This window comes from Rhinoraja longicauda, chromosome 8 (genome assembly GCF_053455715.1).
Source record: "Rhinoraja longicauda isolate Sanriku21f chromosome 8, sRhiLon1.1, whole genome shotgun sequence".
NCBI lineage: Eukaryota > Metazoa > Chordata > Chondrichthyes > Rajiformes > Arhynchobatidae > Rhinoraja > Rhinoraja longicauda.
The window spans coordinates 34,773,398-34,800,439 of record NC_135960.1 but is presented as its reverse complement, the minus strand read 5'-3'; the positions used below and the strand labels follow the sequence as shown (position 1 = coordinate 34,800,439).

At 51.5% G+C, this 27,042-nt stretch overlaps 1 protein-coding gene across 31 annotated transcripts in view; it reads right to left on the bottom strand.

The window, feature by feature from the left end:
- Nucleotides 1-26,802, bottom strand: part of LOC144595845 (poly(rC)-binding protein 3) — a 139,369-nt gene extending 112,567 nt beyond the window's left edge. For 10 of the 31 annotated variants that reach the window (XM_078403611.1, XM_078403614.1, XM_078403613.1 and 7 more), the window contains exon 1: nt 26,417-26,800. The gene's annotated coding sequence lies outside the window, so the exon portion shown is untranslated. Of the gene's footprint in view, nt 1-26,416 lie in introns of all 31 variants that reach the window. The other 21 variants (XM_078403621.1, XM_078403628.1, XM_078403629.1 and 18 more) reach the window with 5 other exon arrangements.
- Nucleotides 26,803-27,042: the final 240 nt, after the last annotated feature.

Here is a 27,042-nt window from a genome sequence, read left to right as displayed (position 1 = left end):
GGGGAGGAGCGCCCGTAGGGAGGGGGCCCGTAGGGAGGGGGGGGGCGGAGGGCACAGAGGGGGAGAGGAGGGGCCGGATGGGGGCCCAGAGGGGAGGGGGAGGAGGGCCCAGAGGGGGGGGAGGAGGGCCCCAGAGGGGGTGGTGCAAGGGCCCCAGAGGGGGTGGGGGGTGGCAAGGGCCCAGAGGGGGGGGGGGGGGTGCAAGGGCCCAGAGGGGGGGGGGGGTGCAAGGGCCCAGAGGGGGGGGGGGCAAGGGCCCAGAGGGGGGGGGGGGGCAAGGGCCCAGAGGGGGGGGGGGCAAGGGCCCAGAGGGGGGGGGGGCAAGGGCCCAGAGGGGGGGGGGGGCAAGGGCCCAGAGGGGGCGGGGGGGGGCAAAGGGCCCAGAGAGGGGGGGGGGGCCAAAGGGCACCAGAGAAGGGGGGGCAAGGGCCCAGAGAGGGGGGGCAAGGGCCCAGAGAGGGGGGGGGCAAGGGCCCAGAGAGGGGGGGGGGGCAACGGGCCCAGAGAGGGGGGGGCAAGGGCCCAGAGAGGGGGGGGGCAAGGGGCCCAGAGAGGGGGGGGGGCAAGGGGCCCAGAGAGGGGGGGGCAAGGGCCCCAGAGAGGGGGGGGGCAAGGGCCCAGAGAGGGGGGGCAAGGGCCCAGAGGAGGGGGGGGGGGGCAAGGGGGGCCCAGAGAGGGGGGCAGGGCCCAGAGAGGGGGGGGGCAAGGGCCCAGAGAGGGGGGGCAAAAGCCCGGGGGGGGGGGGGGCAAGGGCCCAGAGGGGGGGGGGGGCGAAGGGCCCAGAGGGGGGGGGGGGGCGAAGGGCCCAGAGGGGGGGAGGGGCAAGGGCCCAGAGGGGGGGGGGCAAGGGCCCAGAGGGGGGGGGCAAGGGCCCAGAGGGGGGGGGCAAGGGCCCAGAGGGGGGGGGGCAAGGGACCAGAGGGGGGGGGGGGGGGGCAAGGGACCAGAGGGGGGGGCTAAGGGACCAGAGGGGGGGGGGCAAGGGCCCAGAGGGGGGGGGGGGGGGGCAAGGGCCCAGAGGGGGGGGCAAGGGCCCAGAAGGGGGGGGGGGCAAGGGCCCAGGGGGGGGGGGGGGGCAGGGCCCAGGGGGGGGGGGGGGCAAGGGCCCAGGGGGGGGGGGGGGGGGGGCAAAGGGGCCCAGGGAGGGGGGGGCAAGGGCCCCAGAGGAGGGGGGGCAAGGGCCCAGAGGAGGGGGGGCAAGGGCCCAGAGGGGGGGCAAGGGCCCAGAGGGGGGGCAAGGGCCCAGAGGAGGGGGGGCAAGGGCCCAGAGGAGGGGGGCAAAGGGCCCAGAGGAGGGGGGGGCAAGGGCCCAGAGGAGGGGGGGCAAGGGGCCCAGAGGAGGGGGGCAAGGGCCCAGAGGAGGGGGGGGCAAGGGCCCAGAGGAGGGGGGGCAAGGGCCCAGAGGAGGGGGGGGCAAGGGCCCAGAGGAGGGGGGGCAAGGGCCCAGAGGAGGGGGGCAAGGGCCCAGAGGAGGGGGGGGCAAGGGCCAGGGGGGCAAGGGCCCCAGAGGGGGGGGGCAAGGGCCCAGAGGGGGGGGCATGGGCCCAGAGGGGGGGGCAAGGGCCCAGAGGGGGGGGAGCAAGGGCCCAGAGGGGGGGGGAAGCAAGGGCCCAGAGGTGGGGGAGCAAGGGGCCCAGAGGGGGGGGAGCAAAGGGCCCAGAGGGGGGGAGCAAGGGCCCAGAGGGGGGGGAGCAAGGGCCCAGAGGGGGGGGGAGCAAGGGCCTAGAGGGGGGGGAGCAAGGGCCCAGAGGGGGGGGAGCAAGGCCCAGAGGGGGGGGAGCAAGGGCCCAGAGGGGGGGGAGCAAGGGCCCAGAGGGGGGGGGAGCAAGGGCCCAGAGGGGGGGAGCAAGGGCCCAGAGGGGGGGGGAGCAAGGGCCCAGAGGGGGGGGAGCAAGGGGCCCAGAGGGGGGGTGGAGCAAGGGCCCAGAGGGGGGGGGGAGCAAGGGCCCAGAGGGGGGGGGGGGGGCAAGGGCCCAGAGGGGGGGGGAGCAAGGGCCCAGAGGGGGGGGGGGAGCAAGGGCCAGAGGGGGGGGAGCAAGGGGCCCAGAGGGGGGGGAGCAAGGGCCCAGAGGGGGGGGAGCAAGGGCCCAGAGGGGGGGGAGCAAGGGCCCAGAGGGGGGGGGGCAAGGGCCCAGAGGGGGGGGGGGCAGGGCCCAGAGGGGGGGGGAGGAGGGCCCAGAGGGGGGAGGAGGGCCCAGAGGGGGGAGGAGGGCCCAGAGGGGGGGAGGAGGGCCCAGAGGGGGGGAGGAGGGCCCAGAGGGGGGAAGGGGGGAGGAGGGCCCAGAGGGGGGAAGGAGGGAGGAGGGCCCAGAGGGGGGGGGGGAGAAGGGCCCAGAGTGGGGGGAGGGCCCAGAGGGGGGGGGAAGGGCCCGGGGGGGGGGAAGGGCCCGGGGGGGGGGGGGAGGGCCCGGGGGGGGGGGGGGGAAGGGCCCAGGGGGGGGGGGAAGGGCCCGGGGGGGGGGGGGAGGGCCCAGGGTGGGGAGGGCCCAGAGGGGGGGGGAGGGCCCAGGGTGGGGAGGCCCAGGGTGGGGGAGGGGCCCAGGGGTGGGGGAGGGCCCAGGGTGGGGAGGGGCCCAGGGGGGGGGGGGAGGAGGGGGGGGAAAGGGTCCAGAGGGGAGGGAGCGCCCATAGAGGGGGGGAGGGAGGGCCCAGAGGGGGGGGGAAGGAGGGCCCAGAGGGGGGGGGGGGGGAGGAGGGCCCAGATGGGGGGGGGAGAGGAGGGCCCAAAATGGGGGGGGGGGAGGAGGGCCCAGATGGGGGGGGGGAGGAGGGCCCAGTTGGGGGGGGGGGGGGGGGGGGAGGAGGGCCCAGATGGGGGGGGGGGGGAGGAGGGCCCAGATGGGGGGGGGGGGGGGAGGAGGGCCCAGATATGGGGGGGGGGGAGAAAGGGCCCAGAGGGAAGAAAGGGCCCCAGAGGGGGGGAGGGAGGGCCCAGAGGGGGGGAGGAGGAGGGCCCAGAGGGGGGGAGGAGGAGGGCCCAGAGGGGGGGGAGGAGGAGGGCCCAGATGGGGGGGGGGGAGGAGGAGGGCCCAGATGGGGGGGGGAGAGGAGGGGCCCAGATGGGGGGGGGAAGAGGAGGGCCCAGAGGGGGGGGGGGGGGAAGAAAGGGCCCAGAGGGGGGGGGGGGGAAGAAAGGGCCCAGAGGGGGGGGGGGGGGAAGAAAGGGCCCAGAGGGGGGGGGGGGGGGAAGAAAAGGCCCAGGGGGGGGGGGGGGGAAGAAAAGGCCCAGAGGGGGAGGGGGGGAAGAAAGGGCCCAGAGGGAAGAAAGGGCCCAGAGGGAAGAAAGGGCCCAGAGGAAGAAAGGGCCCAGAGGGAAGGAAAGGGCCCAGAGGGAAGAAAGGGCCCAGAGGGGGGGAGGAGGGGCCCAGAGGGGGGGGGGGGAGGAGGGCCCAGATGGGGGGGGGGGGAGGAGGGCCCAGTTGGGGGGGGGGGGGGGAGGAGGGCCCAGATGGGGGGGGGGGAGGAGGGCCCAGATGGGGGGGGGGGGAGAGGAGGGGCCCAGATGGGGGGGGGGGGGAGGAGGGCCCAGATATGGGGGGGGGGGAGAAAGGGCCCAGGGGGGGGGGGGAGAAAGGGCCCAGGGGGGAGAAAGGGCCCCAGAGGGGGGGAGGGAGGGCCCAGAGGGGGGAGGAGGGCCCAGAGGGGGGGGAGGAGGGGCCCAGAGGGGGGGAGGAGGAGGAGGGGCCCAGATGGGGGGGGGGAGGAGGAGGGCCCAGATGGGGGGGGGGGGAGGAGGGCCCAGATGGGGGGGGGGGGGGAGAGGAGGGCCCAGAGGGGGGGGGGGGGGGGAAGAAAGGGCCCAGAGGGGGGGGGGTGGGAAGAAAGGGCCCAGAGGGGGGGGGTGGGAAGAAAGGGCCCAGAGGGGGGGGGGGAAGAAAGGGCCCAGGGGGGGGGGGGGGAAAGAAAAGGCCCAGAGGGGGGGGGGGGAAAGAAAAGGCCCAGAGGGGGGGGGGGGAAAGAAAAGGCCCAGAGGGGGGGGGGGGAAGAAAGGGGCCAGAGGGGGGGGGGGGGGGAAAGAAAGGGGCCAGAGGGGGGGGGGAAGGGGCCAGAGGGGGGGGAAAGGGGCCAGAGGGGGGGGAAAGGGGCCCAGAGGGGGGGGAAAGGGGCCAGAGGGGGGGGGAAAGGGGCCAGAGGGGGGAAAGGGGCCCAGAGGGGGGGGGAAGGGCCCAGAGGGGGGGGGAGAAGGGCCCAGAGGGGGGAGGGGCCCAGAGGGGGGGGGGGAGAAGGGGCCCCAGAGGGGGGGGGAAAGGGGCCCAGAGGGGGGGGGAAAGGGGCCCAGAGGGGGGGGGGGAAGGGGCCCAGAAGGGGGGGGGGGGGAAGGGGCCCAGAAGGGGGGGGGGGGGAAGGGGCCCAGAAGGGGGGGGGGGGAAGGGGCCCAGAGGGGGGGGGGGGGGAAGGGGCCCAGAGGGGGGGGGGGGGAAGGGGCCCCAGAGGGGGGGGGAAGGGGCCCAGAGGGGGGGGGAAGGGGCCCAGAGGGGGGGGGAAGGGGCCCAGAGGGGGGGGGGAAAGGGGCCCAGAGGGGGGGGGAAAGGGGCCCAGAGGGGGGGGGGGGGGGAAGGCCCAGAGGGGGGGGGGGGGGGGAAGGCCAGAGGGGGGGGGGGGGGGGAAGGCCCAGAGGGGGGGGGGGGAAGGCCAGAGGGGGGGGGGGAAGGCCCAGAGGGGGGGGGGGGGAAGGCCCAGAGGGGGGGGGGGGGGAAGGCCCAGAGGGGGGGGGGAAGGCCCAGAGGGGGGGGGGAAGGCCAGAGGGGGGGGAGGCCCAGAGGGGGGGGGGAAGGCCCAGAGGGGGGGGGGGGGGGGGGAAGGCCAGAGGGGGGGGGGAAAGGCCCAGAGGGGGGGGGAAGGCCCAGAGGGGGGGGGGGAAGGCCCAGAGGGGGGGGGGGGGGGAGGCCCAGAGGGGGGGGGGGAGGCCCAGAGGGGGGGGGGGGAGAAGGCCCAGAGGGGGGGGGGGGAGAAGGCCCAGAGGGGGGGGGGGAGAAGGCCCAGAGGGGGGGGGGGGAAGGCCCAGCGGGGGGGGGGGAAGGCCCAGCGGGGGGGGGGGAGAAGGCCCAGAGGGGGGGGGGGAAGGCCCAGAGGGGGGGGGGGATTCCCAGAGGTAGACATAAAATGCTGGATTAACTCAGTGGGACAGGCAGCATCTCTGGAGAGGAACGGGTGACGTTTCGGGTCAAGAACCTTCCGAAATGTCACCCATTCCTTCTCTCCAGAGATGCTGCCTGAGTTACTCCAGTATTTTGTGTCTACCTTCAATTTAAACCAGCATCTGCAGTTCTTTCCTTCACAAATTCTTAGAGGTACTGGGTCGAGTGAAAATTCATATAGTAAAAGCCCTATTAAGGTGTTCGGCACATGACTGGGGTTTTGCCCTATTCAAGACATAGGGCGAAGATGATTCTGGATCCGACAATGAAAAATGCAAGAACAAGGCGGCAGATCATGTAGCAAAGCAAATATCTGAGTGAGCAATGAAAATGTGGCACTGTCATATGCTCACATTGCATAACACATGCATGAATGACTCAAAGTGGGAACAAATTTTTACCTACAACACGTCATAGATACTTAATATTTTTTATTTCTTACACGTAACATTGCACACAAGTTTTATTCCAGCAATTTAACTATTTTCTGCATCCCACACCAGCAGTTTAGTCACGTATTATCCTTCTTAATTGCACTATTTTAATGCCATTCAAGGTCCCAAGGGGGGGAAAGGGCCCACTATTTTAATGCCATTCAATTTCTTTTAAATTGAGGGAAAAGTTAAATTTCTTTTAAATTGAGGGAAAAGTTAGGAAAAGTTGAAAAGCCACCGAATTCATTGGGAAATGCCAAAGATATTTGTGTTAAAATCAATTAAGTGCCGCCCAAGGCTGCAAACTGTCATATTTAATCAAAGATTAGTTTCATTCCTCAACCGACTCACTCCTTCATGCTAACCAAATCCCATTATAATAGTGCAAACAGTCCTGTTCCTTTATTAAAGTTACAAAACAATTCTGAAATTTCAGGCAAGAAAGAAAAACTATGCAACGATCAGGTAAGGAAAGGAAATCTTGCTTCAGTCATTTTTACCCCAAATATACACCATAATTTCAAGGAAAACACCAAGTGTACTAAACAGACTACCAAAGTCCATTTCCTATGTACAATCTATCTGCCCATTTACAAATTTGCAGTCATTTAAATAAGCGCAGATGTAATTTTTTTCAGACACTATAATAAATAGATTTGTGCCAGCCTCCACTTGTGCCAGGTCTGGATATCATAAAAGGAAAACTTCCAGTGTGCACCACATTTGCCTGTGACATTCACTTTGCAAAAAGGAAATGCAATAAAGCTAAATGGACCAAATTAGGCAGAAACCTCAAAGAATCTATCAAATAGAAAATGTCAAATTAAGGATTTTTACTGAATACCGAATTTTGGAAAATGGTGCAAACTGATTTATTTTTATTGTGGAAAATCATTCAAAACAAAAATATTCTGATGCTGATTATTTCTGGCAAATAACTTTAGCAAAACTATCTTTAAGTAGGCGTTAAAAATTGTTATGATTTTTGTTTATGCTACAATAATTGCACGAATATTGTTTTGGTGTAACATTAACCAAACCTTTAAAGCCAACATAAGCTGCTGACTCTTAATCATTGTTACCATGTGGTATATCGAGATTTGTTTCGATCATCAATATCTAAATACTACTGAAACTAATTCAAGGCACTGGTGCTGCCCTGGTACACAACAAAACTGCAGTTTCAAATTCCCATCAGTTTGTGGCAGTTTGCAAGAGGCATCCTTGCCCATAACAAAGTGCATCTTTTCATCCATTGTTATTGCCAAAGGACAAGGATAGGTTTAATTTAGTTTATCATGTGTACGACGTGTACCAAGGTACAATGAGAAGCTTTGGTTTGTGTTCTATGCAATGCAATTGTATGATGAGTAGAATCAGAGAAAGGTATAAGAGTGAACCAATTGCAATAAATAATAGATCTCTTCTGGGACAAGCAAAGAGTTGCAACATTCTGGATATCACAAAATGTTGGAGTAACTCAGCAGGTCAGGCAGCATCCAGGAGAGAAGGAATGGGTGACGTTTCGGGTCGAGACCCTTCTTCAGACTGATGTCAGGGGGGCGGGACAAAGAAAGGATATAGGTGGATACAGGAAGACAGTGGGAGAACTGGAAGGGGAAGAGAGAGACAGAGGAACCATCTAAAGTTAGAGAAGTTAATGTTCATACCGCTGGGCTCTAAGCTGCCAAGCGGAATATGAGGTGTTGTTCAGCAGCACCATCACTGACCTCATCATCTCCAGCGATCTACCCCCCAGTGCCTCCAATCTCATAGTTCCCCAGCCCCGCACGATTCTACCGCCTACCCAAAATCCACAAACATAACTGTCCCGGCAGACCAATTGTCTCTGCCTGCTCATGCCCCACCGAACTTCTCTACCTACCTCGACTCCATCCTATCCCCCCTGGTTAAATCCCTCCCCACCTACGTCCAAGACACCTCACACGCTCTCCATCTCCTTGATAACTTCCGGTTCCCAGGCCCCCACTCCCTCATCTTCACCATGGATGTCCAGTCACTCTACACTTCCATCCCCCACAAGGATGGTCTCGAAGCCCTCCGTTTCTTCCTCGACCGTAGAACCAGCCAATCCCCATCGACCAACACTCTCCTCCGCCTAGCAGAGCTGGTTCTTACCCTCAACAACTTCTCCTTTGACTCCTCCCACTTCCTCCAAACCAGAGGCGTAGCTATGGGCACTCGCATGGGCCCTAGCTACGCCTGTTTCTTTGTCGGGTACATCGAACAATCCCTGTTCCAGACGTACACTGGCCCCATCCCCGAACTCTACCTCCGCTACGTCGACGACTGCATTGGTGCTACCTCTTGCACCCATGCAGAACTCACTGACTTCATACACTTCACCTCCAATTTCCATCCTGCCCTTAAGTATACCTGGACCATCTCTGACATCTCCCTCCCGTTTCTGGACCTCACCATCTCCATCACAGGAGACAGACTAGTGGCGGACATTTTCTATAAACCTACTGACTCGCACAGCTATCTGGACTACACTTCTTCCCACCCGGTCCCCTGCAAAAAGTCTATCCCCTACTCCCAATTCCTCCGTCTACGCCGCATCTGCGCTCGGGATGAGGTGTTTCACACTAGGGCTTCTGAGATGTCCTCGTTCTTCAGAAAACGGGGCTTCCCCTCCTCCATTATAGATGAGGCTCTCACTAGGGTCTCTTCTACATCCCGCAGCTCCGCTCTTGCTCCCCCTCCCCCCACTCGCAACAAGGACAGAATCCCCTCGTTCTCACCTTCCACCCCACCAGCCAGCGGATCCAACATATCATCCACCAACATTTCCGTCACCTACAACGGGACCCCACCACTGGCCATATCTTCCCATCCCCTCCCCTCTCTGCGTTCCGCAGAGACCGTTCCCACCGTAACTCCCTGGTCCACTCGTCCCTTCCTACCCAAACCACCCCAACCCCGGGCACTTTCCCCTGCAACCGCACGAGATGCAACACCTGTCCCTTTACCTCCCCCCTCAACTCCATCCAAGGACCCAAACAGTCTTTCCAGGTGAGACATAGGTTCACCTGCACCTCCTCCAACCTCATCTATTGCATCCGCTGCTCTAGATGCCAACTTATTTACATCGGCGAAACCAAGCGCAGGCTCGCCGATCGCTTCGCTGAACACCTGCGCTCGGTCCGCATTAACAAAACTGATCTCCCAGTGGCCGAGCACTTTAACTCCCCCTCCCATTCCCAGTCTGACCTTTCTGTCATGGGCCTCCTCCAGTGCCATAGTGAGGCCCACCGGAAATTGGAGGAACAGCACCTCATATTTCGCCTGGGCAGTTTGCAGCCCGGTGGTATGAACGTCGACTTCTCCAACTTTAGATAGCTCCTCTGTCCCTCCCTTCCCCTCCTCCTTCCCAGATCTCCCTCTATCTTCCTGTCTCCATCTATATCCTTCCTTTGTCCCGCCCCCCTGACATCAGTCTGAAGAAGGGTCTCGACCTGAAACGTCACCCATTCCTTCTCTCCCGAGATGCTGCCTGACCTGCTGAGTTACTCCAGCATTTTGTGAATAAATCGATGAGGTGCTGTTCCTCCAATTTCTGGTGGGCCTCACTATGGCACTGGAGGAGGCCCATGACAGAAAGGTCAGACTGGGAGTGGGAGGGGGAGTTGAAGTGCTCAGCCACCAGGAGATCAGGTTGGTTAAGGCGGACTGAACGAAGGTGTTGAACGAAACGATCGCCGAGCCCGTGTTTGGTTTCGCCGATGTAGAGAAGTTGACAAATGGAACAGTGGATACAATAGATGAGGTTGGAAGAGGTGCAGGTGAACCCCTGTCTCACCTGGAGACTGTTTGGGTCCTTGGATGTAGCTGAGAGGGGAGGTAAAAGGACAGGTGTTGTATCTCCTGCGGTTGCAGGGGAAAGTGCCCGGGGATGGGGTGGTTTGGGTAGGAAGGGACGAGTGGACCAGGGAGTTACGGAGGGAACGGTCTCTGCGGAACGCAAAAAGGGGGGAAGATGTGGCCAGTAGTGGGATCCCGTTGGAGGTGATGGAAATGTTGTAGGATGATTTGTTGGATACGCTGGCTGATGGGGTGGAAGGTGAGGACGGGGGGATTCTGTCCTTGTTACGAATGGGGAGAGGGGGACCAAGAGCAGAGCTGCGGGATATAGAGGAGGCCCTAGAGAGCCTCATCTATAATGGAAGAGGGGAAGCCTCGTTTCCTGAAGAATGAGGACATCTCTGATGCCATGGTGTGAAACACCTCATCCTGGGCGCAGATGCAGCGTAGACAGAGGAATTGGGAGTAGGAGATAGACTTTTTGCAGGAGACAGGGTGGGAAGAAGTGTAGTCCAGATAGCAGTGGGAGTCAGTGGGTTTGTAGTAGATGTCAGTCACTAGTCTGTCTGTTGTGATGGAGATGGTGAGATCTCCTACACAACATTCTGGAGCTATCTAGCGACATTCCAGTCAAGTCTCCAAAATCAAGTCTGATTTTGGTCCATTGAGACGTTCATTTCTTATTTTCTCACATTAATACCGAATTTCCTGGCAGTACTGGATCACTGATGTAGAAGTCAGACTGGTCCAGCGTGATGTACTAGGTACTTTTCATGACCGCTGCCATTCCGTGTTGCTGCTGCAGGCGGTGTTTTGCTCACGCAGCTGCTCTTGGGCACCAGCGTCTCCCCAATCCAACATAACCCGTAGCTCCTGCAACTGCGTCGGCTGTTGCCTCCCGTGGCTGCCTCTTTGCCAAGGCCGCCACATAGTTTCAGAACTTACTACAAAATTTTAGGCGCCTTCGGGGGTGTGGGAGGCGAGCTCAGACTTCAGCCACCAACTTTCCCCCACTTCTCATTTTCTACATTTTGCGATCTGTGAATATGCACTCCAAAATCTTATCTATTGCACAAATGGATTGCCTCACAATTTTCTAGATTCAAATGCCAGTCCTTTCTTTGCCTGCCTAATCAATCTACTGACATGGCCCAGCAACAGAAACCTTTTTTCCCCATTAACTACTTGAGCAATTCTGTTATTGTCTGCAAATTTGTACTACGCCTCCCACATTCAAACAGGACCACTGGAAAACATGTTTAAATTTGGCAACATATCAGGCCAAGGATCTTGAGAAATCGATTCAATTCAAATTCTATTGACGTATAAATTTTATTGTAAACCGAGCTTAAAAGATTAACTTTACATGCACTTAACATTCTCCAAATGTGGGCTGTACTCCAAATAGGCAAACTAAAGCAACACAATGGCAAGAGCAGAAAAAAAATTCCCTTCATGCAAGGGTAATACTATGTGTGCCCTATTAACTTGAGTGTTCAGCATAGCTAATGCAAATATGCCAAAAATTGGCAAGTTTGTTGACACAGAGAAACAAAGAACTGCAAATGCCAGTTAACAAATACAGACAAAATGCTGGAGTAACTCTGGTCAGGCAGTATCCATGAAAAACATAGGTAGCTGATGTTTTAGGATGGGATCCATCTTCAGACTGGAGAGGTCTAAAGGGCCCCACCTGAAACATAACATATCCATATTCTCCAAGTGCTCCCTGACCTGCCAGGTTATTTCATCACTTTGTATCCATGCTTATTGGTATGTTTATTGCAGATTTGCAAAACATTATTATTCGTACTTGGATATTTAATGGCAAATAAAATTAATTTTATAGTCCAACCCATTGTCCAGTTAAAGTAAGTACCAAAAATACTCACTTTTTTCCTCAGCAATTACCCATGGCACTATAAAAAGGCTACATCATCCTTCCATTTGCTCTATGGTTCAGTAAGACTACTTTTGAGTCCAGATCCACTTTCATGTACCATTCATATCTATCAATTCCTGTTAATATTCTATCTAGATGGCAACTGTAATTGAATTGAAAGATACAGCATGGAAAAAGGACATTCGGCCCACCAAATTCACATCAACCATTTTAGTTTTATGTTTTCCCACTTGTCCACTTTTCCCACTCCTGACACACAAGGGGCAATTCAGAGGCCAATTTACCCAAAAACCCTTATGCAAAATGTATTTGGGATGTGGGAGGAAACCAAAGAAAGCAGAAGCAGTCACAGGAAGAATGTGCAAACTCCACAGACATCACCAGAGGTCAGAATTGAACCCAGGGCTTTGGCACTGGGAAGCAGCTGCACCATTGTGTCGCTTTATGTCGCAGATCTACACATCATTACACATCTGAGATTCAGTATTCCTCAAATCACTTTTTTTCAACACGTCCAAATTCAAGCTCAAAGAGTGTGCTGACAAACATGCTACTAACTACTGTTCAAAGTCAAATCTATCTTTCGTGATAGTCCTAAGCTCTGGTTCTTTCTTCACCTTAACTAGCACCAACAAAAATATGCACTCTCTTTTGGGTAGCAATGATCACAAAACTCAAGTTTTAAAGAGCAATGTTCCTCCAGATCATTATCTTTCAACTTTGCTGATGGAAGCTACCACGCCTAATTTTAAAAAAAACTTGTACAGGAATACCATCATGGCTGGATGCTTTCCAAGGATTCACTGTCATGAAGGATCTTCTGAGCAAATATGTCATGATTATTATAGATTTTAAAAGGAAAAGGAAGGGATCTTATAGAAACATATAAAATTATAAAAGGACTGGACAAGCTAGATGCAGGAATAATGTTCCCAATGTTGGGCGAGTCCAGAACCAGGGGGCACAGTCTTTGAATAAAGGGGAGGCCATTTAAAACTGAGGTGAGAAGGAACTTTTTCACCCAGAGAGTTCTGAATTTGTGGAATTTTCTGCCACAGAGGGCAGTGGAGGACAAATCACTGGATGGATTTGAGAGAGTTGGATAGAGCTCAAGGGGCTAGTGGAATCAAGGGATACGGGGAGAAGGCAGGCACGGGTTATTGATTGTGGACGATCAGCCATGATCACAATGAATGGCGGTGCTAGCTCAAAGGGCCGTATGGCCTCCTCCTGCACCTATTTTCTATGTCTATGTCGTGGATTGTGTTCCCATCAAATTAGCCGATTGTTCCCTAATCAGAAGCCTCGACAGAACCAGAGATCCGCAATCTATCGAGAACGAGATATTGAGCATTGAAGTCAGGCGATGTAAATTCATACAAGAAGTCCAGGTCAGACATTGATAAGGCCACCAGAAGGACAAGGAGGCTATTTTGCTCTAAACAAAGATGAGACAGATATTTGGCAGCTATGGCATGGCTTGCATGTCATCACTGCCTACAAGGCGAAACAAAGTGATAGCTTGTGACCAAGCTGCTGATGGCTCAGTTATAGAGGCCAACGTCCAAAAATTTCTCATGAGGGAGAATCCTTGGAAAGTGTCCGGCCTAGTTAATGAACCTGGCCATATTCATAAAACCTGCACAGAGCAACTGGTTTAAGTTTTTAGTGACAACTTCAGCTTCTCATTATCAAGATCAGAGATTCACACCTGCTTTAAAAGGGCATCATACACATGCCCAAGAGGAATAAGGCAACATGTCAGCAACTTCCATGGGTGATGAAATGCTTTGACACATATTAATTCCTACCTTAGCAAGGACCTATACCAACAACAATTTGCATACCACCACAATAGATCAACAGAGGATGCAATCTCACTGGCTCAACATTGTACTGTACCAAACATAGACACAAAATGCTGGAGTAACTCAGCGGGACAGGCAGCATCTCTGGAGAGAAGGAATAGGAGCACTGTACTGTACTGGGAATGTTGTACTAGACCACTTGGATAACAACACAGTTCAGGCCGTTTTTGTTCGACTGCAGCCCTACTGTCAACACTATCATGCCCTCCAAACTTGTTATCAAATTCAGGGAACTGGGTTTAGAAACATAGAAAATAGGAAAATAGGTGCAGGAGTAGGCCATTCGGCCCTTCGAGCCTGCACCGCCATTCAATATGATCATGGCTGATCATCCAGCTCAGTAGCCTGTACCTGCCTTCTCTCCATACCCCCTGATCCCTTTAGCAAAAAGGGCCACATCTAACTCCCTCTTAAATATAGCCAATGAACTGGCCTCAACTACCTTCTGTGGCAGAGAATTCCACAGACTCACCACTCTCTGTGTGAAGAAATGTTTTCTCATCTCGGTCCTAAAAGACTTCCCCCTTATCCTTAAGCTGTGACCCCTGGTTCTGGACTCCCCCAACATCGGGAACAATCTTCCTGCATCTAGCCTCTCCAACCCCTTAAGAATTTTATATGTTTCTATAAGATCCCCCCTCAGTCTTCTAAATTCCAGCGAGTACAAGCCCAGTCTATCCAGTCTTTCCTCATATGAAAGTCCCGCCATCCCAGGGGTTTCTGCTAATGCCTATTCTCATCCTACAAGAGACAACAATAAGTATGAATTGGCAACGACATCCCCTCAATACCCATCAGCACAGGAGCACCTCAGGGCTGAGTGCCCAGTCAACCTGCTCGACTCACTCTGTACCCACAACTGTTTAGTTAATCACTTCCAAAGCAATCTTTAAATTTACGGCAATACTACCATTGTCAGACAAATAACAGGTAATGAGTCGGAATATAGAAGGGAGATTGAAAAACTGATCAGCAAGACCATACTCGCTTATTCCCTTTGAAGAGGAAAGGAAAGGACCACAAACCTGTCTTTGAGTTTCTGAAAATCTATCCTGAACAGAGCACTGATGCAATCATAAAGAAAATCCATCAACACCTCTACTTCTTCAAAAGATTGAGATTTGGCATGTGAACAAATACTCACGATCTTCTACAGGTTAGGGTAGAGAGCATATTGGCTATTTGCATTACTACCTGGTTTGGCAACTCAAAGGCCCAGAAAAAAGTGGTAGGCAGTGGGATATCACAGGTACTGACCTCGTACAATTTGTGTCCAATAAAAATGCCTACAGAGCACATCTTGCGCTACATTCAGTCATGGATCATCTTAACAGTAAGGATACCCACATCACAATGCTGTTCATTGAAATCAACACCAGAATAACAAATAAAATCATCCCCAAACTTCTGGACCATGGCCTTGTGGCCTCCATCTGCAACAGGCTTCTGGACATAATGATAGGAAGACCCGAGTCGATTAGAATTAGTTGTAAGATTTTCTCTAATCTAATCCTCAACACCAGTGCCCCTCAGGGGTGTGCACTCAGCCCCTTGCTCTATTCACGTGCAACACTAACTCGACTTTAAGTCCGCTGATAATATCAGCCAGATGGACAAGGATATGTCCAGAAAGAGATCATGAACCTAATGTCATGGCATCAGGACAATAATCCAGCACTTAACATTAGCACGATGAACGACTTGGTTGTTGACCCAAGAGAAGGAATACAACCCTTTCTTGTCAATAGAGCTGCAGAAATGGTCAACAGCTTCCAGTTCCTTTATTTCTTCAGACTGATTCAGTGATCAAGCAAGCACATCAATGTAAATACTTAGTCAATTGAAAACATTTGGCATGCCCGAGAATTCTTCTACAGATGACCAATAGTAAGTATTCTGGTGGAATGCATCTCAACTTGGTTTTGGCAAATGCTCTGCTCTTGACCACCTGAATTGGCGGAGAACAGTCCAGTCTTATCACAGCTTATTACTTTCTTCCATCCAGTCCATCTTCATCTTTCCCTGCAACAGGAAGGCTGAAAGTAACTTAAGGATGCCAGCCATTCTTTTTTCTCCCCTAACTAAGAAGATACTGAGGCCTGAAAGCTCAGACATCTAATCACAATTTGGCCAGCCCCCCACAATTCCTGAACCAATCATCTCTTCCACTCCCCAAATCCCAAGGTGCTGCCATGAACTCCTAATTCAACATCATTGATCACTCCACCATCATTCTAGTTCAATATTTCTTTGTACTGGCTTTTGCACTACAAACTTGTACTATTCTGTTTTGCACTTGTCATTGTATTATGATTAAAGTCTGATGTTTACAGTAAGCTTCATGAGAACAAATTTCATTGCACCTTGGCGTATATCTCAATAAACCAAATTGCAAATAAATTTGCTGCGCATTGCTTATACCTGACTTATTAAACAAAGCTGAGATATAGTTATGAGATAAATATTTGGCTCAAGCTTGTCCATTTAAAAAACATTTGTTCCAATTATCCATAAATGGATTGATACCATACCCATACAGCTGTTTTCTTGCAATGGTTGGAGTAGGTCACCACGATTAATCCATTTATACAAGTGACATTAACTACACAAGCAGGAAACATGCTCTCCCAGTTGCCTGCCAAATAGGGTAATGACGTTCCACGGGTAGATATACACAATTTTTCAAGATGTCATTTTATTTTTCATCATTTTGCATTATCTTTCCTGAAGCATTGGGGAGTGTAAGAGATTACAAAGGAAGCTGCCACAATTAGCTGCCATGGGGTATATATGGACATGCAGCTTAGGAACAGAGTTTGCCACTGCCCAGAGTTTAAATAGATGGTGTTGATCAGATTGTAACCCAAACTCCACATTCCCCTCCAACTCAAATAACCTTTTATCCCCTTACCAGGAATTGATTTACATGGCATTGAAAATATTCCAAAACTCCGCCTCCATTGCCTTTGGAGGAAGAGTTCCAAAGTTCTGCATGCTGACAAAAGGCACCACCTCATCGCTATCTTAAATGGGCAACCACATTTTCAAAAGGCAAATCTAGCTCTAGATTCTTCTACAAGAAGATACATTCTTCTCACATTGTCATGTCCCATCACTAAAGAAGGAGACAGCACTGCATGTACATTGGACTACAGATGTGGACCCAATGCTCTACCCACAATGTCCTCCATAATGTTTGGGACAAAGACCCAGCATGTATTTATTTGCCTCTGTACTCCACAATTTGAGATTTATAATAGAAAAAAGCACATGTGGTTAAAGTGCACATTGTCAGATTTTATTACAAGCCATTTGTATACATTTTGGTTTCACCATGTAGAAATTACAGCTGTGTTTAAACAGAGTCGTTCCCAAACACCTGTCCGACAGATCAGAAATACAATTCAGGAGTCAGGTGTGGATTTGTCAATGACCACTGTCTGCATAAGACTTCATGAACAGAAATACAAAGGCTACACTGCAAGATGCAAACCACTGGCTAGCTGCAAAAATAAGATGGCCAGGTTACAGTTTGCCAAGAAGTACTTAAAAGAGCAACCACAGTTCTGGAAAAGGGTCTTGTGGACAGATGAGACGAAGATGAACATATCAGAGTGATGGCAAGAGCAAAGTATGGATGAGAGAAGGATCTGCCCAAGATCCAAAGCATACAACCTCATCTGTGAAACACGGAGGTGGGGGTGTTATGGCCTGGGCATGTATGGCTGCTGGCTCACTTATCTTCATTGATAATACAACTGCTGATATTAGTAGCATAATGAATTCTGAAGTGCATAGACACATCCTATATGCTCAAGTTCAAACAAATGCCTCAAAACTCATTGGACGGCAGTTCATTCTACAGCAAAACAATGATCCCAAAAGCAACAAGGAGTTTCTCAAAGCTAAAAAATGGTCAATTCTTAAGTGGCCAAGTCAATCACCCGATCTGAACCCAATTGAGCATGCTTTTTATATGCTGAAGAGATAACTGAAGGGGACTAGCCCCCAAAACAAGCAAAAGCTAAAGATGGCTGCAATACAGTCCTGGCAGAGCATCACCAGAGAAGACATCCAGCAACTGGTGATGTCGATGAATCAGTCTTCAAGCAGTCATTGCATGCAAAGGATATGCAACAAAATACTAAACATGACTACTTTGAGTTACATGGCATTGCTGTGTCCCAAACATTATGTTGCCTTGAAATGGGGGGGACTATGTATAAACACTGCTGTAATTTCTACATGGTGAAACCAAAATGTATAAAAATGGCCTTTATTAAAATCTGACAATGTGCACTTTAACCACATGATTTTTTTCTATTATAAATCTCAAATTGTGGAGTACAGAGGCAAATGAATGTCTGTCCCAAACATTACAGAGGGCACTGTAACTGAATAATAACCTCTGTCCTTTTACATTCAATACTCGCAGCAATAAACTCTAACTTTTTTTTTTAAAAGCTTTCTCAAATTACTGCTGCAACTGCAAGTTACCTTCTGAAAATTCTGCACTAGGACAACCAGACACGACAGACTGAAATGCCAATGTCATAAATAGGCCACTTGCCAGATCTTTGTCTGCACAAAGCACACTTCGCTCGCAAAATATTTTTGTCATCAAATTTAGCAACTATAATTTCACTCCATCCAAGTCATCCATAAACATTTTACAACATTTAGGTCCCTCCAGAATCCTGGTGGTGCATCACTCTTACATTACATTTTTGCCTACACTTTTGCTGGTTGAGCAATCTTCTATCCATGCCAATTTTATTTCTTGCACCTGAAGCATTTATTCTTCATGTGATCTTATTGGACAAGATGCTCAGGGTATTTCTGTAAAAGGGGTTGAAGAATGTGCTTTATTGCATAGCAGGAAGAGAAATCACAGATATCCCCTGAGCCTTTCAGTGATTGCACAAAAAAGCATAGTGGACAATGGCAGGGTTATTTACCAGCACTATAGAGATAACAGAAAATATTGAATGCAAAAGCATCAAGCTTTGAGGTTATTAGAATACAGAAGGATAAAGAAGAAAACCAATGAGAAGAAGCTGGGAGAAGCAATGGGGATCAAAGTACAAAACTAAAAAGGATGCTCAAGTCTGGAGAACACATATGCTGTAGAAAAGCAAAGTATAACCAAAAAGAAAATTCCAATCACAATTTTGTTGGAACACTTGTTGGATGGTAGCCTTTCACTGTAATTCAAATGGTTTTGATTAAATAAAATATTTCTGACTGAAATTGGAATTAAGTCTGGACAGCCTCAAAGTTTTTCACATGTAACATCAATAATAATGATCTCTCTCAAAAGCCACACTGGAGCTGCCGAGAGAAAAATCCCATTATAATGTCCCAAAAGTCCACTGTTCCAAATCATGAACAACCCTCCCATGTCCTGATACATTTCCCCTCAGCCATATTATTGATATAGATTATACTTAGAAGATAGATGTGCATGCAAGTAAGAATGAAATAGAAAGGTGTGCCGATGAGTTACATGACAGTGGCACATGTAGACAAAACACTAGCAAAGACCAAGGCTGCATTGGCCATTTTCAGTGCTGCAAGTTCAGTTAATATTATAACTTTTGTCCATATAAACTTTAAAATGATGGCTATTAGTATTCTTTGCAGCTGAATGTCCTCCAAAGCGCTGTCATATATATTTATGATCCTCATTGAACAAAATATGATACGGTAGAACTTTATTTATCCCAGGAGGGAAATTGGTCTGCCAACAGTCATGAAACACAAGAAACATGAATTTAAAGTTATGAGTAGAAAGTCCACGATTTGGGATGTGCAAAGATTTGGGGGGGAAGAGGGGAATCAGTTCCCCCCACAACAGAGGGGGGAAGAGTTGTACAGTTTGATAGCCAAAGAGGAAAAAGGATCTCCTGTGATATTCTGTGCTACATCTTGGTGGAATCAGTCTGTTGCTGAAGGTGCTCCTCAGGTTGACCAGTGTCATGGAGAGGGCGAGCTTTATTGTCCAAAATGCTCCGTAGTTGGAGGAGCATCTTCCCCTCCACGATCATCTCCAGTGAATCCAACTCCATCCCCAGGACAGAGCCAGCCTTCCTGATGAGCTTGCTAATTCCGTTGGCCTTCGCCCTGCTACACCAGCACAGTGAAGGTGCCACTGGCCACCACCGATTGATAGAATATCTACGGCATCTTACTGCAGACGTTGAGAGAGTGAAGCTTACTCATAAAATACAAAGGGCTCTGTCCCTTCTTATACAGTGCTGCAGCGTTCATGGACCAGTCCAGTTTACTGCCCAGGTAAACGCCAAGGTACTTGATAAACTGCACATTCCCACCCTTGATGGAGACAGGGGTGTTCCTCTCCTCCTAAAGTTCACCACTAACTCCTTAGGCTTGTCGCTGTTGAGCCGCAGGTGATTCAGCTCACACCATTCAACAATGTTGTCTACACCTCTGTATTCAGCTTCCCTCCCCTCACTGATGCAGCCCACAATTGCAGAGTCATCCGAAAATCTCTGCAGGTGGCAGGAGTCCGAGTTGTATCTGAAGTCCGAGGTGTAGATGGTGAACAGGATGGGAGCGTGGACCGTTCCTGTTTTGCTCACTACCATGTCTGAGACAGTTCTGTAGCCTGACACCATCCAGCCTGCACTGCTAGGGAGCAAACTGACAAAGATGCAGGTGGATGCTCCATTGGTGTCCTGGATCACCAACTACCTGACTGGATGACCACCATAAGTCAGGCTACAGAACTGTCTCGGACATGGTGGTGAGCAACACAGGTGTCCCACGGGGGAGGGTCCTTTCTCCCTTCCTGTTTACCATCTATACCTCAAACTTCAGATATAACTCAGTCTCCTGCCACCTGCAGAAGTTTTCAGATGACTCTGCAATTGTGGGCTGCATCATTGAGGAGAGGGAAGCTGAATACAGAGGTATAGTCAATGACTTTGTGGAATGGTGTGGGCTGAATCACCTGTAGCTCAACACCGACAAGACTAAGGAGTTGGTGGTGGACTTTAAGGAGGAGAGGAACACCCCTGTCTCCATCAATGGTGTGGACGTGCAGTTTACCAGGGAGTACATATATTTTGGAGTGGACCTGGACAGTAAACTGGACTGGTCCATGAACACTGAGGCCTTGTACAGGGTGGTACGGAGCCGGCTGTACTTTTTCAGAAGGCTCCGCTCCTTCAACGTCTGCAGTAAGATACTACAGATGTTCTACCAATCGGTGGTAGCCAGTACCATTTTCTTCGCTGCCGTGTTCTGGGGCAGCAGGGCGAAGGCTGCGTATGGCAATAGGCTCAACCAACTCATCAGGAAGCCTGGCTCCGTCCTGGGGCGGAGTTGGATTCATGGGAGAAGGTCTTGGTAGGGAGGATGTTCCTCAAACTGCAGAGCATCCTGGACAATACAGCTCACCCCCTCCATGATACACTGGTCTGCAATTGTTTTTTTTAGTACTATTACCTCTGTCATATGTCATTACCCCAGTACCAGCTTAGTTGGGTCCCCTGCTAAGTGTGAAGAATTCTCTACAATTTTCACTAGCAAAGTTGAGAACATTAGAACGAATATTTCTCCTACTACCCGTGACCTAGCTGTCTCACTGGTGTGTTCATCTAAATTGGACTGTTTCCAACCCATTACTCTATCCTCCCTTGTAAAGCTTGTCTCCACCATGAAACCTGCAAACTACCCCCTTGACACTGTCCCCACTGCCCTTCTGAAGGATGTCATTGCAATAGCCGATCCCAGCATCCTCTCTATCATCCACAGTTCTCTGGCCACTGGCACCGTTCCAACCTACTTCAAACACGCGGTGGTCCAACTCCTCCTGAAAAAACCTAACCTAGACCCCACCTTGCCTAGCAACTACAGACCTATTTCCAAACTGCCATTCCTGTCAAAAATCCTTGAAAAGGTAGTTCTAAATCAACTATTGCCTTACCTACACCAAAATACCATCCTGGAAAGTTTCCAGTCAGGTATCAGGGCCCACCACAGCAGACTCTGCCTTGTTGAAGGTACACAACGACCTGCTTTTTGCATCGACACCGGTGACCGTGCAATCTTGCTCCTTCTCGGACTCAGCGCAGCATTCGATACAGTTGTCCACACCATCCTAATTGACTGTCTCCGTCCGGTACGGGGTTGGCATTGATGGCACTGCCCTGAGCTGGTTAGTTTCCTACCTCAAAAATAGGAGTTTCTCCATCAATATAGGCAATTTCTCTTCCCCAGCTAGCCTCTCCTGCAGGGTTGCACAGGCTCCCTCCTAGGCCCCACTCTCTTCTCTCTGTACATGCTTCCCATCAGCCAAATCATTCAAAGGCACAACATTTCTTTCCACTGCTATGCGGATGACACACAGCTTTATCTCCTTCTGAAACCCAACAACCGGTCAAATTTAATCAGCCTCATGCACTGCCTTGAGGACATAAAATATTGGATGGCACAGAACTTCAGTTAAACGAGAGCAGGTCTGAGATCCTATTCGGCCTCCCTGACTCCATCAAAACGATAACAGGCAGCCTTGGAAGCCTATCCTCCCTAGTCAAACCTCATGTCAAAAACCGTGGCGTGATATTTGACTCTGCTTTTAAGTTTGACAAGCAAGTTTGACACTGTGGTAAAAGCCAGTTTCTTCCAGCTTCGTATCATAGCTAAAATCAAACCATTCCTCCAATTTGACGATCTAGAAAAAATCATCCACACATTCATTTCCTCCCGGCTGGACTACTGCAACTCCCTATACACTGGGATCAGCCAATCATCCCTGTCCCGCCTGCAATTGGTCCAAAACGCCACAGCGAGACTCCTGACGGGCACCTGTAAAAGGGACATCACCCCGATTCTGGCCTATCTCCACTGGCTCCCATTACAGCACAGAATCGATTTCAAGCTCCTCCTATTTGCATACAACGCCCTAAACGGGATTGCCCCCCCCCCCCCCCCCCCTCCATATCAAAAAACCTAACCCACCACTCAATCTCCAGGTCCCTCAGGTCGTCCGACTTGGGGCTACTGACTATCCCGCAGGTCTAGGCTTAAGCTCAGGGGTGACCGCGCTTTTGCGGTTGCAGCTCCTAGACTGTGGAACAGCATCTCACTCCCCATCAGAACTGCCCCCTTCATCGACTCCTTTAAGTCCAGGCTTTTACACATTCCCAAAGCCTTTCCATTCGTCACTTTAATTTCATGTTTTATGTATTTTGTGTTTTTATGACTGTTGGCAGATTAATTTCCCTCCTGGGATAAATAAAGTTCTATTGTGTCATATCATATACCCTGGATATGCAAAGAATTTCACTGTGACTGTCACATGACAATAAAGTAAAGTATTCAATTCAATTATTACTCAGAATCCAGTGTGTAAATATAGCACCTGTAGCGAGCACAGGAAACACATGTTTTACATAATTTAGCAGAAGACATTCCAAGATTAAGGAAAGTAGCAATCTTTTTGCAAAATTAAGAACAAGACAACCAAACTCAATGGTAACAGTCTTCAACTCAACAATCCTATATGACCAAGACAGGATCAAAACAAAAATTACAAATTTGGCAAAATATTTACAGCTTGATATTTTTGAAATCAAAGCACACAATTACAAAAGCACCATGCCATCTTTCATGGCAATTTCACTGCTTTCATGAAATGAAGGCATTATTCAATACAATTGGAAGGTATTTATTCACAAAATGCTGGAGTAACTCAGCAGGTCAGGCAGCATCTCGGGAGAGAAGGAATGGGTGACGTTTCGGGTCGAGACCCTTCTTCAGACTGATGTCAGGGGGGGCAGGACAAAGGAAGGATATAGGTGGAGACAGGAAGATAGAGGGAGATCTGGGAAGGAGGAGGGGAAGAGAGGGACAGAGGAACTATCTAAAGTTTGAGAAGTCGATGTTCATACCACTGGGCTGCAAGCTTCCCAGGCGAAATATGAGGTGCTGTTCCTCCAATTTCCAGTGGGCCTCACTATGGCACTGGAGGAGGCCCATGACAGAAAGGTCAGACTGGGAATGGGAGGGGGAGTTGAAATGCTCGGCCACCGGGAGATCAGCTTGGTCAATGCGGACCGAGCGCAGGTGTTGGGCGAAGCGATCGCCGAGCCTGTGCTTGGTTTCACCGATGTAAATAAGTTGACATCTAGAGCAGCGGATGCAATAGACGAGGTTGGAGGAGGTGCAGGTGCCCTCATCCAAAGGTTCACCTGTACCTCCTCCAACCTCATCCAAAGATTCACCTTCACCTCCTCCAACCTCATTTATTTAAAGATTCAATAAGAGAATTTAAAATCATAGCCAGGTCGGGATTAGCAGATCTGAACTGGTGCACTCAGAAGATAGAAAAGTTGCATGATAATGTCTACATCTCCACAGCTTGTTGACATTTCTTCCATGTTTTAAATACAACTAAGCACCAACTGGTGCACATTTAAATTATCCAAGACGTTTGCACTAATAGTGTATTAGTGTAAGAAAATAACTGCAGATGTTGGTTCAAATTGAAGGTAGACAAAAATGCTGGAGTAACTCAGCTGGTCAGGCAGCATCTCAGGAGAGAAGGAATGGGTGATGTTTCGGGTCGAGACTCTTCTTCAGACTGATGTTAGGGGAAGGGGCGGGTCAAAGATAGGATGTAGTAGGAGACAGGAAGACAGTGGGAGAACTGGGATGGGGAGGGGAAAGAGAGGGACAGAGGAACTATCTGAAGTTAGAGAAGTCAATGTTCATACCGCTGGAGTGTAAACTGCCCAAGCGAAATATGAGATGCTGTTCCTCCAATTTGTGCTGGGCCTCACTATGACAATGGAGGAGGCCCATGACAGAAAGGTCAGACTGGGAGCGGGAGGGGAAGTTGAAGTGCTGAACCACCGGGAGATCAGGTTGGTTAAGGCGGACTGAGCGAAGGTGTTGAGTGAAACGATCGCCAAGCCTGCGTTTGGTCTCGCCGATGTAGAGAAGTTGACACCTGGAACAGCGGATACAATAGATGAGATTGGAGGAGGTGCAGGTGAACCTCTGCCTCACCTGGAAAGACTGTTTGGGTCCTTGGATGGAGTCGAGGGAGAGACGGAGGGAACCGTCTCTGCGGAAAGCAGAAAGGGGTGGAGATGGGAAAATGTGGCCAGTAGTAGGATCCATTGGAGGTGACGGAAATGTTGGAGGATAATTTGTTGTATACGACAGCTGATGGGGTGGAAGGCGAGGACAAGGGGGACTCTATCCTTGTTACAAATGGGGAGGGGGGAGCAAGAGCGGAGCTGCGGGATATAGAGGAGACCCTAGTGAGAGCCTCATCTATAATGGAAGAGGGGAACCCTCATTTCCTAAAGAATGAGGACATCTCTGATGCCCGAGCATGAAACACCTCATCCTGGACGCAGATGTGGCATAGACGGGGGAATTGGGAATAGGGGATATTTTTTACAGGAAACAGGGTGGAAAGAAGTGTAGTCAAGATAGCTGTGGGTGTCAGTAGGTTTGTAGTAGATGTCGGTCACTAGTCTGTCTCTTGTGATGGAGATGGTGAGATACAGAAACGGTAGGTAGATGTCGGAGATGGTCCAAGTATATTTAAGAGCAGGATGGAAATTAGTGGTGAAATTTATGAAGTCAGTGAGTTCTACATGGGTACAAGAGGTCGCACCAATGCAGTCGTCAATGTAGCGGAGGTAGAGTTCGGGGATGGGGCCAGTGTACGCCTGGATTGTTCAACGTACCCTGCAAAGAGACAGGCATAGCGAGGGCCCATGCGAGTAGCGAGTTCGAATTCAAAGGCAAATTTCTGTTATTGGACGCAGGAGTCATCTGCATTACATTACTATATATATCTTTGCCCAATATTTGGTAACCTAATGTGATCAACTGTATTTTATAGATGTGGTTAAATCAACGACTTTTACAGGATGCACAGAAATACCAAAGGGCTATATAGATCAGATACCCAAGTTAGGTTTGGTAGCATCATGGTTATTGAATGACCCAAGACACGAGTTGGAATCCCACCACAGCAGTTCAATTAGCAGTTAGGGATAACAATAAATGCTGACTTGGCCAGCAACACTCACACCAAAGGGCTAAATTGCAGTGCTGGCTCGAAGGACCAAATGGCCTCCTCCTGCACCTATTTTCTCTGTTACAAACTGGATTAAAGATTACCTCAAAACATTTGGAGGAATTGAATACATATGTTATAAAGTCAACAGTAAACATGCTGGCCTTTGAGGGTGCAATAGCATTGTGATCAGCCTATACAACTTTGATTAGGCAATGCAAATTAGAATGGTAGTTAGGAAACAAATTCTAGTAATTGAATATATCTGGAATAAAAACTAATATTAGAATGGATCACAAAACCCTCCTAGATAATTTATACCTTTAGGAAAATAAATCTGTTGGCCATAGGTGGCAAGAGCTTCACGGCAAAGTGATGGATTCTTAACTGTCCACCCAAAATGTCCAGCAAGCTAATCACTTCAGATGTAATTAAGGATGAATGAAAAATCCTGGTTGAGCCAATGACACCGACAACTAGAAATAGAATTAAAATTGCAAGATCCACAGTAACACAGATTTAAAGGACACTGCATGACAAGGTAGACATGCCACACTGGGAAGGGCACCCAGACCCCATTTTGGGCATAGACTAACTCAATGCAATGAGGTACAACCTGAGCACGCACCAGGCAGTAGACCAGTAGGCACACTCCAAGACCCCACGAGGCTCATGCCAGCTGGCAATAGAGCACACACTAGTAGGTACATTCCCCGACCCCACCACTCACATGTACGTCAACAAATATTTGGGTGGTGTGCAAATATCTGGGTGGGTGGGTGTGCATCAAACTCCACCCCCACCCAATTCAGACACAGGTCACACTATTGCCTCCTCACGTCCCCTGCCTCCTCACGCCCGCCCCCCCGCCCCCACACACCATATCCCCCCAACCATCCATCAGACACAGGCCGCACACCTGACACCTCGCTCTCTCTCTCTCTCTCTCTCTCAAATAATTAATAAAAACCATCATACACAAGCCACACTTGTACCTACCCCCGCCAAGCCACGCCACATTTCTGTCCACGCCCCAAGACACTGACTGGTGGTACTCTCCTCAAGACGCGGCAGTGCCGGGTCGGTTAGTACTTGCGCCTTACAATCACACAAACCACCTGTAGGATCACTAAAACGCAGGTCGAGCGGTTCGGTTCCCACACGCGAACAGGTCTGAAACTCACCAGTTCCGGGAGTCCAGGATGGAGCAGATCAGTGCCAGCAACAGGGACGGGACCCAGACGAAGAAGGTTGGGGGGCAAGTCGAGGAACAGGCGTCCTCCCCGGTAGATGGAGGGGGAGGGGATAAATCAGCAAAATCGGCAAGAACAATAGTCCGCTTCCCTTCGGGAATGGGGAGAGGGGGGGGGGAAGAGGACGGTGAAATCAAGGGCCTAAGGAGAGGTAAAAGGGAGGGAAGGGCAAGGGGTGGGGGAGGGGGAGAAGGGGGTGATTAGGACAGGTTGAGTGCAGGAGAGCCGCCGGCACCGCCGCCTGCAGTCCGCGATCCACGCACACTCGCCGCCGCGCGCGACTTGCAGCTTGGCTTGCGCGATACCAACCGCCGCAGCGCCTCCTCCGGCCAATCACAGCGGCGGAGGGAGCCACCGGGCCCGCGTGCTCGTCGCTGGACGTCACGCCCTCCCTCCGAATGTCAATGGCGCGCGGCGCGGCGGCACGCGGCCAATCTAAGGCGAGGATGCGCGCGGTCCCCCTAATGAGAAAGCGCGGCCGGACTCGCGCTCAGAGGACTAAGCTCGAGCGTCGCCGCCATAAGGTAAAGTTTTAGGTTTGAATTCCCCTTCCATCG